Consider the following 19163-nt stretch of genomic DNA (forward strand, 5'->3'; position numbering starts at 1 on the left):
AGACTTAAAGTTCCATAAGTCAACATAAAATCAATATGTCAGGTAAACACAAGAGTAGTAAGTACTGACCACGATTATCCGGAAACGCACAACTGGTCTGGACGCCATTAATTAGCAATTAGAGCTAATTGGGACCCCCCACATTAATCAGCACCCTCCAGGGAGCCATCACACTAATTGGGGAACGTCTATCTCGCGTCCAGACCAGTTGTGCATTTCCGGATAATCGTGGTCATAAAAAATAAAAAATAGGCAGAAAATAGAATAAAAAGATAGAAATAGAGTGGAGAGAAACAATTTATTCGAAAATCAACGATGCCGCGGCGAAGAAGCCGCTCCGCAACACCCGAGTGACCAGCGTCCGCCATGTTGGTAGTTTGCACCCAGCAGTTGCAGAGATCGACGACAGGTGGCCACTTAGTTGCAAGGCATCACACCAGATGGCGCCACCATCATAGCTCTAGACGAGAAAGACAGAACAAGATACTAGCGGCGGGTAAAAATGACAGCACTGCTAAGCAAGTCTAGGCATGCGAGAGAAAAGGTCTAACCGCTACTGCTAAACAGAAAACAGTACACATCGGGGGAAAAGGCTTACGGGGACGATCGCTTAGGCCTAACCCCAACACTACGCAGCTAACACAAGGCGGGAACCACACATTGCTAAACATGCGAGAAAAGGCTTAACACGAGCGCGGTCACCGCTAAACACGGCAAACATACGAGGAAAGAGGCTTACGGGGGCGATCGCTTAGGCCTAACCCCAACACTACGCAGCTAACACAAGGCGGGAACCACACATCGCTAAACATGCGAGAAAAGGCTTAACACGAGCGCGGTCACCGCTAAACACGGCAAACATACGAGGAAAGATGCTTACGGGGACGATCGCTTAGGCCTAACCTCAACACTACGCAGCTAACACAAGGCGGGAACCACACATCGCTAAACATGCGTCAACAGGCTTGGACACCGCAAAACAAGTCTAAACATGCGAGAAAAGGCTTAACACGAGCGCGGTCACCGCTAAACACGGCAAACATACGAGAAAAGGAGCGCGTCAAATCACTCACCTTTTCCCCCGCGGCAACTTCCAGGCAGAAACTGAGCGAGCGCGGAGAACACACACGTCTGCTCTCTACGAGATCCAGCCAGAAAGTGAGCGAGCGCGCGGAGCGCACGTCCGTCTTCCGCGACGGTCCGAGAGAAACTGAGAGAGGCGACGCGCAGCGGCCGCTATGGATGCGCGCGCGCCCTCTACTCCACCCGTCTGCGCATGCGCGCGCGCGCTGCTAGCTCCCTCTGCGCCGGCCGCGGGTGTTTTCGGTTTCGGCTCTCTGCTGCGCGCGCGCGCTCCTAGCGGCGACGGGTGGCTTTTCAGTTTCGCTTTCATTCTCCGTTCTTTGCGCGCGCGCGTTTATCTGTATAAAGGCAGCGCGCACCGCGCTCGCGTCATCATTCTGACCGATACGTGGAAAACGCCATGTGTGGTTTATTCTCCTGCGTTTCTCGTCGTCGCAAGGAAAAGACAAAAAACGAAGAACTTCGCGAATTTATACGCGGCATCGTGGAGGAAGCCTTTCAAGTCCACCGTCTGGAATGGTTGCAAGCACGTCAAGAAATGTGTCAGGACAAGATGAAGACGCTCGACCGCATCTTAGCGGCGGACAGACTGGCGAAAAAGAAGTCCAACTTTAGCCTGGACAATCTGTATTGGGAACGCAGTTCCGATGTAGAGGACGACGACGAGGATGTGTAAATAAAAGCAATGCATTTCTCCTCGAGTCTCAGTCTCTTCTTTCTCTTCGTGCAACGTGTACGCACGTAACATGTCTTCCCCCGAACCTTTTCGTTTCCGTCATCCTTTTCGCTGTATCTTAAGCGGTCCCTCCATGTGCGGCAAATCTACGTTCGTTGCTAACGTGTTGAGGAACCTGAACGACGTGGTAGACAAGCCTCCGTCACAAATATTCTACGTGCAGAAATATGCTTCGCCGAGCATGCAGGACGAACTCGGGGACTCCGTAAAATTTACCAAGAAGCTACCGCGAGAGTGGGACACGTCGCGCGCTACGCTGATCGTCGTCGACGATCACATGACCGACGCCGGTTCCTTGAAGGAGGTGACCGATCTTTTCATTCGGGGTTCTCACCACGCCAACGCGTCGATCTTCTTACTCGTTCAAAACATCTTTTTCGACAGTAGCCATTTTAGAACAATATCCTACAACGCCAGTTACGTCGTCCTGTGGCGCACCGTGCGCAGCGTGCACCAGATGGAACATTTCGGCCAACAGCTATTTGGCAGAAAAAGATTGGAGTATTTTCTGGACGCATATAAACAAGCGATGTCGTCGCCCCACGCATATTTACTTGTGGATCTCCACAACTATACGCACGAGGATCACAGGTTGCGTAGCAATATCTTTCCGGGAGAACGTCAATATATCTACGCTCCGAAATGAATCTCCGCCCTCACCTCACTTTACTCAAAGTACTCTCCACTCTACCCCCTCCACGCCGTCGCGACGTCTTGAGACGTTCGTCCTCGTCCGACATGAAACACCTCTCCGAAATTTGCCTCAATGTATTGAACGGAAAGGTGGCTCTAGCTCCAGATACGTTCGCGCGTTTGAAGAAGCACAAACGCTTTTTACGACGGCTCGCCTACAAAAAGATTCACAAGAATCCGCAACGTTTGAAGCGCTATCTGTCTCAGCAGCGAGGACAGGGCGTTCTTTCGTCGGTGGTTCCTCTCCTGCTTTCCTCCGTGTTGAACCTTTTCGCCAATGGCCAAGAGAATTGAAGTGACCACCTCCTCCTCCTCCTCCATCGGAAACATTCTTTCCTCGAAGAAGAGCGACGACGTCAAAGTGAAACTCATACTGCAAGCACTGTATCGCATACTCAAGCAGTACGGATTTGACCCCTACGACAATAAAAACAAGGCGTCCGACGCTACAAATGACTTTGACTATTCGCTCCTCTCTCCAGAGGTGGACGAAGAGGAAGCGGAAAGGGTCGTCTCGGAATTAAAGAAGGTTCTTTCCTGGGATCGCGAGGGTTGTGTCTCCGTGTCGGGCAAGCCCATCAGACACTCCTCCGTTTACGAACTCGTCAATTATTTGTTGCAACGTAAGACGGGAAAGAAACCTTCCTGGTTCCTCAAAGTCTCGAAACTATTGCGTCTGATTTCTCTACCCAAATCTCGCGAGCCTCAACAGCAGCAGCAGGCCTCCATTGCGTGGACGACTTATGGAGGGATATGAGAAACCAGAGGGTGGTTTGGGGGGTGTGGAACGCTATAGAAAAGTGCATCACTTGAGCAAAAAGAAGGCTCTCGCCATTCTCAGAAAGCTGGATGCCTACACGCTCCACCATCCGGTCAGAAGAAAGTTTAATAGGAGACGCATCATCGCGCTCAAGATCAACGACGTGTGGCAAATGGACCTCGCCGATTTTTCAAAATACAAGAGATTCAACGGTGGCTACCGCTACATTCTCGTGGCAATCGATTCCCTCTCCCGCTTTCTGCGCACCCTCCCGCTAAAGACGAAGCGCCCCGCCGAAATGAAAAGGGCCATGATAAGACTTTTTCGGGGAGGTAACGTACCTACACGCATCTTTTGCGACAGAGGCGGGGAATTCTACAACAAGACCGTCAAGGAGTATCTCTCACGAAAGAAGGTACACATGTATTCTACCTTCTCTCCAGTAATCAAAGCATCGCAGGCAGAGCGCGTCATACGCACTTTACGCAACAGAATATTCCGTTATTTTAGAGTAACGGGAAAATACCACTTCGTTTCCGCGCTTCCCAAGATCGTGCGCGACTACAACACCACCAAACACAGGACTTTGGGCATCAGCCCGTCCGAAGTCATGTCCGAAAACGAATTGGAGCTGTTCAATAAGATAAATGGGAAGCCCGTCGTACCCTCCGTGAAAAAGAAGCTCAAACTGGGGGATAAAGTGAGGGTCCTACTTCACAGAAAAGGTTTTCATAAGAGCTCGGAAGGGAGTTGGTCGCCTCAGATTTTCACCGTCTCCCGCCTGAGAGACACCTCTCCTCCCGTCGTACACCTGGAAGATTACCGGGGTAAGGAAGTGGACGGATCTTTCTACCCGGAGGAGGTACTCGTCGTAACCCGAAACGCCAATCAGCCTTGGCCAGTAACGAAAGTGCTGAGAAAGAAGCAACTGAACGGTCAGAGCTTCTCCTTGGTTCGCTGGTTCGGTTACGACAAAGAACACGACAGTTGGGTTCCGAGCAGCGACGTGGTCAAGATTGGGAAATGATGTCAGACATCTACGTCCACCTGCTCTCGAACGCCAGCATGGATAAGTTTCCCTCGAATAAACTCAACGCCTTCACGGTAGCTTTCGACAGTCCGCTTCAGCTCTCGAATCGGTATAAAGTCGGTCTGATGGATCTCAGCATAAGTAACGATTTTTTAAATATCGGGTACGAAAGGCAAGATGCGAAAATCGAGGTTTCTTTCGAGGACACGGTGGAAGCCGGCAGAACTTTTCGTGTCACCTCGGATCTCGAGAGGGATTTGGGAAAAGCCCTTTCGGAATTCGACGTTTCTTTCGCGTACAATAAATCGCGATACGACTTCGTCTTACCCGTGGACGTGAAAGCCGTGGAATTGGACCCTCGGCTCGCGCAAGCGCTCGACGCCTGGCTAGCGTCCCGCGAAGCAGGTCGTGCGGTGAAACCCCCCAAATTGAGCGAACGCGAAGCCACCTCTATCTTATTGGAGCACGCCGCACCCGTCGCTTTCAGCGACGTCACTCTGAATTCGGAAACCACGTCCCTACGGAACACACTCAACAAGTATTTCCAGACGCACAAGCTGGACGCCTCGCTAGAATTCGCGGATAACGTGTACTCTCTGAAAACACCGAAAGGGTTGCACGTACTGGAACCCTTTGTCAAGCTGCTACATCTCACACCCGTCGAGGGACACGAAGAAACGCTACGCGTCTCTCTCCCCATAGCGCGTCAATTTTCTTTCACGATCAAGACGAAAATTCCTCGATCTTTGCAAGTACATCTGCCTCCCGGCTATTATGCGACGCCGCAAGCACTTCTAAATGCGATTAATCAGCGCGTAGGCGAACGCGCGCGCTTCAGCTTCGACGGAACCGAACAGAAATGTAAAATTCGGCTTTCCGAGGGCACCTCCACCCTAAGACTTTCCGAGTACCTGGCCGTGCTTTTGGGCTTCGAATCGCGTACCGTGTTCACGGGGGATGAGGATGCCACGAGCTCCGTCGAGGTACTCCTGGAACCCCCGTTTCACAACATAATCGTGTACACGGATATCGTGGAACCCACGTACGTGGGGAGCGGGAAAAAACCTATATTAAAAATACTACCCTTTTATTACGAGAAAGACAAGCACGTCGTCACCTACACGTTAGATAACATCCAGTATTTTAACCTGTCTCAATTCGAAATTCCTTCAGTGACGATCGTTCTCGCGGACGAAACGGGAAGACGTTTGCCGTTGCCATAGATTGAGAAGTTACCCGTCAAAAAGAACTCGTTACAAGTTAAGTTACCGTGTGAAAAATGTAACTAAGTTAATAACGAAGTTCTTCAGCCTGAAATGTAACTCGCAGTTACTGAGTTACTTAAAAAAAAGAACGAGTTACTTCCAAGTTACTTGGGAGTTGGGACACAAAATAGCATTACGAAGGTGCAGCGCGCGTGAGCAGTTGAGTTGGACCCTGAGTTGCCTGCGGAGGAGTGCAACACGCTTAGATCATTTTCGTTTATGTCCAACAATGGACCTCTCCCTGTTTGTAAACAAATGACGTCATAGTGTTCGACAGCGCCACATATTTGGTAGAATTGAACTACGCTCGAAGCTGGAGGTGAACAAGGTCGCACACGAAAGCCACGGTCTTGAGGGGATTACGATATGGTTCCTTAAAGGGACGCGACCCTCGGTCCTGCTTTTCTTTCAATGGGAGGCAGCGAACAAGTGCCCGTTCGTGGAACCCAGCCCTCTTCTTCCAATTTGTTTCGGTTCAGTCTGTCTACCAATGTCATGATGACGTTTCTCTGGTAGAGGTCTACTCGAACGCTTTGCATCTTACTCCCTGTGGGCGTACAATGGTTCAGCTTCATTTCAATGGCAGCGGTTCTTACTTCCTCAATAAAATACTGTCATTGATTGAATATCACGTTTTATGGTAAAAAAATGCCATGAAGGAACCGGAGAGAAAGCAAGAAAATATGTGGATGTGAGTGAAAAGCGAGTTAAAAGTAACTTGGAACTTAACTTAAGTTACTTTGGCAAAGTTACCTGAAAAAGGAACGAGTTCCTCTGAAAGTTACCACGGCGCAAAAGTACCGAGTTAAGTTACAAGTTACCAAAAAAAGGAACTTAGTTACAGTAACGAGTTACTTGTAACGAGTTACCTCGAACTCTGGCCGTTGCGGTCCAAAGGCAGAACCAATCTAACGTTGCATTTCAAATATGTACCGTAATTCCCCCAAAATAATTCCCGTGTACACGGGACCCCTTTTCCAACGAGGGGGCGGTGTGTTGAGCAACATATCCAAGTTTATCGTTCCCATCTGGCAGCAAATAAAACCGATCGCCAAGAGAACGTTGAAGCGCTTGGCGCGGAATTTGGCCGATGGCGAAGGAATATCGCGCGCAGTAAAAAAGACGGCCATAGCAACGGGGAGAGACGTGCTGGATTCCATGGAGGGCTCTGGAAACAACAATGGGAAGAAACGCCGCAAACGACAACAAAAGGCGCCGACACACGACGCACCTGCAGATATCTTTGGTACGCCGTGAAGGTCACACATCCGCTGCGCGCGCTCCGTCATGACGTCAACGAAAGGAAAAATACAGACGCCGATCTGTCTAACGAGTGATGTGATGATATTCGAACCCCCTTCCATTCAATACGGCGTGGAAGATACTTCGTACCAACTTTTTTATCCGGTCAACGGAGTAAATAATTCCGTGATCGAGTTTTGTATTCAAAATTTGCAAAGGGCACACTTGGATCTCTACGGTAGTTTCGTCTCTTTGACCGTGCGCATTGTTCGCGACGACGGGGAAGAAATGGACGAGAATGATGTCGTTTTCCCAATAAACCACCTGTTGAGCGGCATGTTTAAGACGGTCACCGTTTATGCGAACAACAAGCTCGTCAGTTCCAACGAGTTGTACGCCTACAGGAGTATTTTGGACGTCGTGCTTCATTCCATGCCCACGGCTCAAGAAACAGTGCACGCGGCTGGACTTTATGTCGAGGACGACGAACATTTAAAGGACGATTACGACGTCTCGTCTCGCGGTCCGAAACAACGTTACGAAGCGACGAAGGGTGGAAAATACTTTAACCTGGTCGGTCAGATCAATACCGACCTGTTTCAACAGCCGCGCCTGATGGTACCTGCCGTCGAAATTCGCGTCGTTTTCCTGTTAAACAACGACGAATTTAAACTCGTATCGGTCCCCAAAGACAAGAAAACGTACAATTACGAGGTGGACATTAAAGAAATGACGTTACACTTGAAAAAGGTGACGCTGGCACCTTCCCTATTTTTGGAATACGAGCGGCGGCTTCAGACCACGCCGGCCATCTACGTGTTACGCGGATTGGAAACCAAGGTGCGGAGCTTGAGTGCCGGGAGCTTGGACGCTCACTTTGAAAACGTTTACCCCGAAAGGGTGCCTTCCAAATTATGCGTCGCCCTGCTCGCCACGTCCGACTTTCTCGGCGACATCCAATCGAACCCCTACAAATTCCGCCGTTACGACCTGTCTCATTCGATGCTCTCCGTGGACGGCCAGCAAGTGCGAGCCGAGTACGACTTTCAGAACGACCTCGTCAAAATTCCCTACTTTAACTTCTTGCAAGAACTGGGAGAGAAACATTTCAAGTATAGCTACGAGCGATTTAAAACGAACGGGTTCCTTCTCTACTTTAACTTGGACGTGGACAAGTGTTCTTCTCCTTCGCATTTGAACGAGTGGCGAAAAGGAAACGTTCGCCTGCAATTACGCTTCGCTAAAGCCCTTCCACACGCGGTCACCGTCCTCTTGATTTCCGAGTGTCCCAAGCTCATGTACGTCGACAAGGACCGTACGGTCACCTTCCCATAAGAAAAGATGTACGAGAGCGACATCTTGGAACTCGTGTCCCTGAACCCCCTCGCTTCCTCCATGCTGAGAGGCATTTGTGCTTCAAACGAAGCCTTCGTTTTACGCAAGCCCGGTTATTTAATCATCAATACGGAAGAGCGAAGAAGACGCGGGCAGCACTGGGTGCTCTACCTGAAAAACTACGACGGGTCTGCCGTGTTTTTCGACAGCTACGGACTTCCCCCCATCGAAGCAAACCTTCGAAGGACTTTACCTGTAGTGGACGAGTATAACGACAAGTGTATTCAATCGCCTTTTTCGCCTTACTGCGGGCTTTTTTGTATCTACGTAGCCACGCGCATGTCGAAACGCTACAGCTTGAAAAGTTGTGTATCCATGTTTTCCTGTAACCTCGAAGAGAATGACGAAACAATAAAACGTCTCCTCGTGAGCGAACTCGTTTCGTAAAAAATAGTCTATTTATTTTTTCACGACATACACAAGACCCTTGCAAGACGATCTTCCAACGTGCTGACCCGACGCTCGCCGTCGTCGTCGCCGGTCTGCACCGTGACGTCGAGGGATGGGTGGAGAAGCCAGTAGCGACGGACGATAGGTCGGTTGAAACCCACGTTGATGAGACACGGGTCGACTGTCTCTCCTCGTCTATACTTTTCCAGCAGCTCGAGCTTGTAATCTACGAAACGCTTCATTTTCTTTGCAATCTTCCCACTGACGGTGAACAGACGTAAGGGTATCGTCTTGAGAATCGAGCGAAAGTCTCCCTCGCAGCTATCGCCGTGAATATAATCGCGTAATCGCAGCAAGTCCCGATACATTCGTGTTTGCACAAAGGTGGCAAACCTCTGCTCGGGCGTCATCATGACTGAGACGGAATGAGAGTAGACAACCTTTTTTTATTTCTCGTTACACACGAATTAGGCTCCAGCTTTGGTTTCGTAGCCGGGAAGGCAGCCCAAATACGGACGAAGGCTCGAGTCTAACCAATGGCTGGGGTTTCTCGACCAGAGTCCACCGCAGCGACAGGTAGTCAGTTGATCGCCGATTCGCAAAAAGAAGGTCTTTGGAGGAGGCTTGAAGGTTAGGACCAGGGGTAGATCTCCCGTCAGTAGCCATTCGTAATCTGCAACGAAAGGAGTGTGAGAAACGCGTGTTTTTATATCTCAAACACACACACGTACAATCTTCTTCAGTCACAGAGTGACACTGATGGTCCATCTTCTCCATCTTCCTTCAATAGTCGAAGTCCTTCGCAACGTACGTCGAACAATACCGTCCGACAGCCGAGAAACGGGCGAATCAATCGGTCCGTCCAATGCTTTTGCTCTGAAAAAAAAAAAAAAAAAAAGTGAACGATTATAGAACGTATTAAAAAAAAATAACGAGGAAGCGTACCTTTGGACCACAATCCACCGCAATTGGTGCAGAAGAAGCGGGCCCTGCCAATCTCCCGAAATATGTGAGGCGGGAAAAAACCGACTTCACGCGCAGCAAAAATGTTGTACACTGGAAACGAAACTCTTCAAACATTTCGACGATGATGATGACGTCATGGGTATTACTTACGAGGATCTACCAAGCTGATCATGATGGAATGACGATCGAACGTTCGCTTTGACATTTATAGTAAAGCTTTGCCTCTCACTCTCTATGACGTCATTGAACGTGTTTAAACATGTTAAGACGTGTTTGAACATGTTTGAACATGGGCGGCGAAGTCGCCCCTGGACACACTCGTTCCTCTCTCACCCTCTCTATGATGTCATTGAACGTGTCTGAACATGTTTGGACGTGTTTGAACATGTTGTGACGTCACTGAACATGTCTGAACATGTTTGGACGTGTTTGAACATGTTTGAACGTGTTTGAACATGTTGTGACATGTGTAGACACGAACCCCGCAATACGAAAAACGTCACGCAGTACAAATTAGATTGGTGGTTAGTGTGTCGCGCCCAGTGTAGAAGGATCCTGGGTTCGAATCCCACTCTGGGTCTTCTTGTCGTCATGTACAAGTCGTCCCAGAGTGTTAGCTAGAAATTAGTGTAATGTTTTATTCAACGTCGATGGTATTATTGTCATATGCGACATCGCAAAAAGGCGCGAAAGATGGAAGGCGGGGTGGTCAAAGTACAGACGACACCGTCGCAATGCGAGGAGGAGGAGAGCGGTGTAGCGACTATAAAAGGTGCGCTGGTTCTACGACGATTGACAGGAAGCCCACGAGGGGCATCCATCCACGACACGAGGCGTTTCGTGGACCAAAATGTAAGTTGACCGTCTCTGCTGTGAGAGTGTATTCTATGTATGACATTGTTTTTCAGGAACCAATAGCCGCTGTCACCGCATGACACTGACCACAGGGACTCATCCCATCCTCTCTCATCATCAACAATCTCAAGCGTTCCTCAACTGAAGGGAAAAGTGAGCATTGTTTCGTGAGGGGGAATCTCGTACTGATTTTGTTTGACCGCAGTGCCGCGCTGTCTCGTATGTCAGTACGACCCCATCGATGCCATGCTCGTGGCCGTAGAAAGAGAGCACGAAGCTAGAATAGAGAATCTCGGTAATAGCCCAGTCGTCCTTTCAGATGACGACGACGACGACAGAGTCAGTAGTCCGCCTTTCATAATACCTGAAACGGACGACGACGACGACGAATTGCTCATGTGGGAAGGGGATCAGTCGTATGCAGATTTCATTCCTCTGTCTGGTAGGGTTCGAGATGAATCACCAGATGCAAGCCCAGAATTTTGAAACGAAGCTGAGCCTGTCCAGGGTCGTAGAATCGTTGAATTGAGAGAACACGTCGTAGAGAATCATCCCTCCGTCACGGAGAGACGATTCCTTTTCTTCCTTTTTTTGTCACAGACGAGGCATTTGACGGAACGGCTACTAGGTACACGCTTCTCTGTTCCCCGCACGACGACAACGTCGACGATTTGCGACTCTATCTACCGAGCATAGCTCCAGTAATCACGCGCGTCCTCGAAGCTTATCCCATGCCTTTCAAATTTTGTCTGTGCTCGAAGGCGCTCATGGTTAAGGACGGAGCCGACGGGTTGACTTCGCATCTCCTTCACGTGAACCTTCACATGAGAGTCGTTCATAACCGCCAAGAAATCGAAGGCGCGATAAATGCTGCCATCGCAGAGTCCTCGCAACGCGTTGAAAACTATGCGAGAGAAGGGTCTGGTTTCACCTCGAACGACGTCCAATGTGTCGACTTAAAACTAACGCGCTTAAAACCGAAGCGGATAGGATGCACGATCGAGCTTCCCGAGCTGCTAAAGAGAAAAACAAAGACTCTCACAAACGTCAAACTTCCGCCGAATCACGAAAACGAGTGTTTCAAGTATAGCGTGCTGGCACTCTTACATCCTTTGAGGAGCAAACCAAACCTGCATGTAAGATACCACAAGTACATGAATCCTTCCCATCCGGAGACTGGCCGCCCTGCTTCCCAGTCACTTACGAAGACATTACGCTGTGGGAGAGAAAAAACAAAATCTCCGTCTACATCTACGTGTTCGACGAGCAGAAGAGTTCGATATCTACCGGACGGGTTCCCTGCACGCTCTATAAGGATAAAGTCCACCTGCTCGAGGTTAGGGAGCATTTCTATGGGATCCGAAAATTTAGCACTTTCATGGGACGAAGTGACTACTTTTATTGCGAGAAATGCACGTCCGGTTACGGAACGAGAGAGGCATTGCAGCAACACGAACGTCTGTGTCGAGACGTAAACGAAGTGATTCTCGAAATGCCAAACGCGGGGGAGTGTGTCTCCTTCAACAAGATACAGTACATGCATCCCTACCCCTATTTCGCGGTGTTGGACACGGAGAGCGTTTTGGAAAAAAACGCGCTCGTGAAGGACGCCTCGAGTGTGCACAGGATGAGCTCGTACAGCATTGTGCTAGTGAGAAGTTGTGATGGGAAAATAATGGACGTAGATGGCTATTTGGGACCCAACGCGGCAGAGAAATGCTTGCTCTCGCTCAAGCGATTTAGTGATCAAATCGATAGGTTGAACAGTTGTCCCGCGCCGTTGGTCATGAGTATGGAAGACCACTTTCGGCACGCGAGCGCTACACACTGCGAATTTTGTGGAATCGAATTTAACCGACATACGCGGAAGGTATCGCATCACGACCACACCCGCTTCGTAGAGTCCGGTTCTTCGAATTTTGTCGCGACGCTGTGTGATACGTGTAACCTTACGTGTCGTAATACCAAAGAACTCGTCGTGTGCGTGCACAACCTGCAGTACGATTTGAGCTCCCTTCTCCGCCACATGCACGTTCTAAATCTGGGCGAGCCGTGGATCTTAGCTTCGAGCTCGGAAAAGATAAGAGGGTTCAACATTGGCGATCTCCATTTCCGCGATACCACGCAGTTTTTCAACCTCTCCTTGTCGAACCTGGTGGAAACCCTGCTCGCCAGCGGTGGTGAAAGCGCGTTTCATTGTACCCGTCAAATGTTTGGTGACCGTTTCCGACGCCTCCTCAGGAAGGGCATTTACCCGTACACCTTCGTCGACAGTTTCGAAGCGTACAATTTGCCCGCACTACCGCCAAAGGAAGCTTTCAAAAGCGACCTGAACGACCAAGAGATCACGGACGAGGACTATCAGTACGCCCTCGAGATTTTCGAATTGTTCGAATGTAAGAACCTCGGCGGTTACACGCGTCTCTACGTCACGCTCGACGCCTGTCAGCTCTGCGACGTCGTACTGTATTTCAGGAAGATTGCGCTAGAGACGGATAGGTTAGATATCCTACGCACAGTGTCCCTCGCCAGTTACGCGTGGAGCAGCGCTCTGAAGCTCACCAAAGTCAAACTCGAGCTCATGAGCGATCGCGAGATGTACGAAACGATCGAGAAGGGAATCAGGGGAGGCATTTGTAACAGCTTCCACAGATACTGTCGGGCTAATCACGAGGGGTGCGACGATTACGATCCCCAGCAAGAAAAGACTTTTATCCAGTACCTCGACGTGAACAGTTTGTACCCGTACGCGATGACTTTCCATCTCCCGACAGGTGGTTTTGAGTGGGTCGATCCTTCGAGGTGGAGCGAGATCGATTTTCTCAACATTCCTCACGATTCGGAAGTGGGTTACGTGTACGTGGTAGACTTGTCATATCCCGAAGAACTGCACGCGCTCACTAGGGATTTTCCCCTGGCACCCGAACACAGGTGCGTGGACGAGAACGAACTCTCCCCCTACCAACGCCACCTGAAAGATGCGTTGGCGCTGAACGCCCCTTCCACAACGAAACTCTTGCTGACGTGCTACGACAAAGAACGCTACGTCGTTCATTATGCACTGCTCGCTCTGTACGTGAGGTTGGGCATGAAAATAAAACGTGTTCACAGCATCCTCTCGTTCCGCCAAGACAACCTTTTGCGAACCTTCGTGCAGAGAAACGTCACGTTGAGGAATGCCGCGAGCACGAAATTCGAGCGACTTCTGTACAAAACCATGTCGAACAGCACGTTCGGTAAGTCGATACAAAATGTGAGACGGATGAAAAAGTATGCCCTAGCCTACGACAAAGAAAGCGCGCTCCGAAAAGCTAGCTCTGTCGACAGTCAGCATTTTCACATTCTGAGTGATAAGTGCATCTTGTACGAGATGAAACAACGCCGCATCAAATGCACGCACCCCCTTTACGTGGGCTTTGCCATTCTTGAAATATCCAAAGTCCGAATGTACAGCTTCATCTACGAGTCGCTCTTTTCTCGCTTGACATGTCCAGTGCAATTGATCTATAGCGACACGGACAGCGTAATTTTTTCTCTCACGTGTGAAAGCCTGGAAGAGCAGCTGATGAAGATTGAGAGTGAGTTAGATCTGTCTTCCTATCCGCCGGACCACCCACTTTTCAACGACGAGCACGCGAATCAGATGGGGTACTTCAAAGACGAGACGGGGGGCGGAGTTATTCAGGAAGTCGTAGCCATCCGAGCGAAAATGTACAGCATTCTCTTGGCTGGGACACACAAACAGATCGCGAGAGCCAAAGGAGTTAAGAAAGACGTGGTGAGGAAACATTTATTGCACGAAGTGTACCGAGATTCTCTGTTCAATGAAAAGGCGGTCTCTCAGAAGCAGTGCACCATCCAGAGTATAAAGCAAACGATGTACACCATTTCGAGACTCAAGAAGAGCTTGGTCCCCTACGACGACAAACGCTATCTCGTGGATGCCGTACACTCCTTCCCTTATGGGAGCTGCGAATACGGTAAGCTTTCCTAGTGTTTTGACGCGTATAGGATTACGATAGTACTCCCTCTTTGTGCAGCACCGGAAAACCCGGAAGAGAGCCCGAGACCGTTGACGTCAGGCATCGAGTAACCGCGGAACAAAGAGCTGCACGCGCATGTAATCGAGAATAAAAGTTCTAGTCGAGACATCCCTCTCTCTCTCTCTCTCTCTCTCGCAGACAGGAGCAGCACGGGACATCGTGGCAGTGTGGTAGCGGAATGGGTGTACGAAAAGAATTACCATTCCGTCATCGTGCTGACGCAGTGACCCGCGCAATGACGACGCTGCGATGAGGATACCCCATATCCTTTCTCTTGAGGCAAGTCAGGGAGGGTGCAGGCATCTATCGACCGAGTCCTTTGTATGTATTCAATAAAGATGTTTCAGTGAAAGAACACACAGAGTCTCGTCAAAGTTATTCGGACTGTTTAATGCGTTGCATGTCAATAACCAAGCGGTATTTCAATAAATCAGTGACAAAGTTGACGATGTAGACTGCTTGCAAATGTCGCTGCTTCCGCAGGGCGTGCTTAATATGAGCGATGGCACGAGCGAGAAGGTCCACGATGTCTGCAGCGATGTAGTTGAATTCTGCGTTGGCCAAGCTCACAAATTCGCTCATCAGTCCCAGGGGTCCGTCAGGAACCGTTATGCAGACGTTCTTGTAACGGGCGTAAATTCGACGCACCATCTCCTGCAGCGGCCCCGGCGAGATCTCTCCTATATTGCCAAAGCCTACCATGTCTATCACGTAGCGAAAAGCAGTGATGACGAGCTCGTTGCGGGGACTTTCGCCGTTGAAACATTCCTTCTCCACTTCTTCCCAAGAAGCGTGGGTACGGGAACAATTTTGTAAAGAGTGGTAGCTGAACATCTTCACGTAGTGATGACGCGAGCGCGGTGCGCGCTGCCTTTATACAGATAAACGCGCGCGCGCAAAGAACGGAGAATGAAAGCGAAACTGAAAAGCCACCCGTCGCCGCTAGGAGCGCGCGCGCGCAGCAGAGAGCCGAAAACACCCGCGGCCGGCGCAGAGGGAGCTAGCAGCGCGCGCGCGCATGCGCGGACGGGTGGAGCAGAGGGCGCGCGCGCGCATCCATAGCGGCCGCTGCGCGTCGCCTCTCTCAGTTTCTCTCGGACCGTCGCGGAAGACGGACGTGCGCTCCGCGCGCTCGCTCACTTTCTGGCTGGATCTCGTAGAGAGCCGACGTGTGTGTTCTCCGCGCTCGCTCAGTTTCTGCCTGGAAGTTGCCGCGGGGGAAAAGGTGAGTGATTTGACGCGCTCCTTTTCTCGTATGTTTGCCGTGTTTAGCGGTGACCGCGCTCGTGTTAAGCCTTTTCTCGCATGTTTAGACTTGTTTTGCGGTGTCCAAGCATGTTGACGCATGTTTAGCGATGTGTGGTTCCCGCCTTGTGTTAGCTGCGTAGTGTTGAGGTTAGGCCTAAGCGATCGTCCCCGTAAGCCTCTTTCCTCGTATGTTTGCCGTGTTTAGCGGTGACCGCGCTCGTGTTAAGCCTTTTCTCGCATGTTTAGCGATGTGTGGTTCCCGCCTTGTGTTAGCTGCGTAGTGTTGGGGTTAGGCCTAAGCGATCGCCCCCATAAGCCTCTTTCCTCGTATGTTTGCCGTGTTTAGCGGTGACCGCGCTCGTGTTAAGCCTTTTCTCGCATGTTTAGCGATGTGTGGTTCCCGCCTTGTGTTAGCTGCGTAGTGTTGGGGTTAGGCCTAAGCGATCGTCCCCGTAAGCCTTTTTCCCCGATGTGTACTGTTTTCTGTTTAGCAGTAGCGGTTAGACCTTTTCTCTCGCATGCCTAGACTTGCTTAGCAGTGCTGTCATTTTTACCCGCCGCTAGTATCTTGTTCTGTCTTTCTCGTCTAGAGCTATGATGGTGGCGCCATCTGGTGTGATGCCTTGCAACCAAGTGGCCACCTGTCGTCGATCTCTGCAACTGCTGGGTGCAAACTACCAACATGGCGGACGCTGGTCACTCGGGTGTTGCGGAGCGGCTTCTTCGCCGCGGCATCGTTGATTTTCGAATAAATTGTTTCTCTTCACTCTATTTCTATCTTTTTATTCTATTTTCTGCCTATTTTTTTATTTTTTATGACCACGATTATCCGGAAACGCACAACTGGTCTGGACGCGAGATAGACGTTCCCCAATTAGTGTGATGGCTCCCTGGAGGGTGCTGATTAATGTGGGGGGTCCCAATTAGCTCTAATTGCTAATTAATGGCGTCCAGACCAGTTGTGCGTTTCCGGATAATCGTGGTCAGTACTTACTACTCACAAGGCTAATAGAAAGTCTACTGAATGTCTGTGCTCTTTGTTGACTAAGTTCTGTAGAATGGAAACAAATGGTCAACAGCCATTTTTGTAAGGATTCAAGGTGATTGACCTGTTCTATCATGTTAAGTGGTTCTTCTGAAGTAGCGTGCGACGTATCCATTATATATCAACACGTTTCTTTAGGTTTTTGATTTCTTTGTTTTGCTCAGACAGTTGCTTCAGAACTTCATCATACTCATCAGGCATAATCTGAACTGATGCCTCAACATTCTGAATAGTTTCTTTCAGAGTTAACAATTCATCTACTTTATCCTTTAGTGGCAGAAGCATTTGAAACATCATGGAAATTTCATTAAGCTTGCCAGTGATAGCTGTGTTGGAACCGCCAGATACATCAGAAGCACCATGAACATTTTCAGTGTCAATTTCTATAGTGCTCGTTGCATTTTTTGAGGTATCAAGATTCGTTTGTCGACCTTGGGCAGCTTTTGTTCTACATGTCTGACATTTCCATGCGGCTCGTCTGGTCGGGTGCGCCGTGTTATACACAATTAAAAATAAATTATTGAAAAACACACGCTTAAAATTCCATTCACCAAAATCCATCCGCTGAAACAAACCTCTGAAAAATCCATCACTTTGAAATCCACACTTTCAAAATAAATCATAGTTAGGCTTATGTGTACACTATGGTCGTGCTACATTGGGTGAGCAACGCAGTGTTTTATGTGGGTGGCAACAAAAGATTAGGGCATTTTGCGATGTTCTACCTCGCATTTATCGTGTTTCTCCAAATTTATAGCTGGTATCATCGAAATATTGGCAAAATAAAATGTCGCGTATGAATACACCGATCTACAGGCCCCTCACCGGAAAGCAACTGACACGAGGCTATCGGAGGCTATCATGTCTGTACGAAGCGAGAAGTTACGACATAAACAACGAGAATTGCCGAGGTAGACCACAATCCGGGACGACACAGACATGTGAGCCTCAAACCCCCCAAAATTAACGAATTCAAACAACTCAAGGAAAAGAGGTGCTGACGTCAGGAGCTGGAGCGATTGCTGGCGTGAGCACCTCTTTTCTCCGAGTTGTTTGAACTAGTGGTAGTTGTATCTGGTTGTGTTTGTTCAACTTAATATGGCGAGTTGGAGCAAATAAAAACATAGCGAATTTCCGCATATGTATCCGTTTCTCATGCGGTTGATCTTGACACATAACACTGCCAAGTTTTCCCCTTTCGCGTATCACAGATTGCTTGTACGGCGTTTAGCTGTGTGTAGAACTACTACACTTCTTGTCTTCGTTTCTTTTTACACCTGTCATTCGTCCCTTCAAGTATCCCGAATATTTCTCTATACTCTTGCAGCAAGGTGGAAAAGCATAATCTGTAAAATTGTAACCTGCCTCCACCCGTCTATGTTACAATATAGGTATTGCACAGATTACCCTGTAGTTAATTCTGAACTGCTGTTCTGAACTGTTCTGAACCCCGCCACAGGAGCATTTCAAGGATGGCATCCTATGGGAGGAAGCAGGCGAACTGCTGTTTTCTTCTTTTTTTTCTTTCAAATGGCCGACTGTGTCCTACCCATGCGCCCTACCTATGAGTTGAATTAAATTGCCTGCTTTTTCAAATAAAATAATGATAATAATAATTTATTTCACCAATGACACTTGGTGATGGGATACAGACAAAAAGCTGCAAAAACTGCAGCTTGACGAGGTCTGACCCCCCCCCCCCCTTTGTACACTCGACAGATACAACAAAGCAATGACAAATAGCAAACCAGACAATGGAAAGCGAACAGCTATGACAAAATAGCAAACCAGACGAATTACGGAGTGAGACAATGGTAATGACCACAATGCATTAAGATGCATAAAACAAAAAAGCTATGAGAACACACGAAATAATATGACTATCCTAGTGAACATACATGGCCTTTATAGAGCGAATTGAAAGACAGCTGATGTTAATGTTGTTTTGGATATGGGAATTGATATGTTGTGGAAGATTATATGAAACCAACTGCGAGCCATAATTAGTTCGTGCACACGGTGTGAAGTAGGGCTCATTGTAGCGTAGTGAATAAGAGGTTAATCGCATGGTTAAATTGGCTAGGGCTAGAAAGATGTGATTAGTTTGCTTTACTGAAGTTACATATGTAATGGACATACCGTACTTCCATAATTCTGATTATGCTAAATTTCGCGAAGAGGGATCCTGATGGATGTAAAAAAGGAACGTTTGCTATGTGACGAAGTACCTTCTTCTGACACAAAAGGAACCTTTCAAGATTTGTTTGCGTTGTGGTTCCCCAAACTAGGTAACAGTATGTGAGGTGAGGGCAAACCAGAGCGTTATAGGTCATAACTTTTGCCTTAGTTGGAACGACGTTTCTGTGTCGACCTAAAATGCCGATAACGCGCGACATTTTGTTAGTGATGTAA

At 48.9% G+C, this 19163-nt stretch overlaps 1 protein-coding gene and 1 long non-coding RNA gene across 4 annotated transcripts in view; both read right to left on the reverse strand.

The window, feature by feature from the left end:
• Window positions 1-19163, reverse strand: part of LOC135388499 (peroxynitrite isomerase THAP4-like) — a 73157-nt gene that overhangs the window by 11263 nt on the left and 42731 nt on the right. The gene's annotated exons all lie outside the window — the stretch shown is intronic.
• On the reverse strand, window positions 280-2947 carry LOC135387134 (uncharacterized). The gene is made up of 2 exons (XR_010420884.1): window positions 1074-2947; window positions 280-460 (listed from the first exon to the last, which is right to left on the reverse strand). It is a non-coding gene; the product is annotated as an uncharacterized LOC135387134 (long non-coding RNA).

Source organism: Ornithodoros turicata, chromosome 3 (genome assembly GCF_037126465.1).
Source record: "Ornithodoros turicata isolate Travis chromosome 3, ASM3712646v1, whole genome shotgun sequence".
NCBI lineage: Eukaryota > Metazoa > Arthropoda > Arachnida > Ixodida > Argasidae > Ornithodoros > Ornithodoros turicata.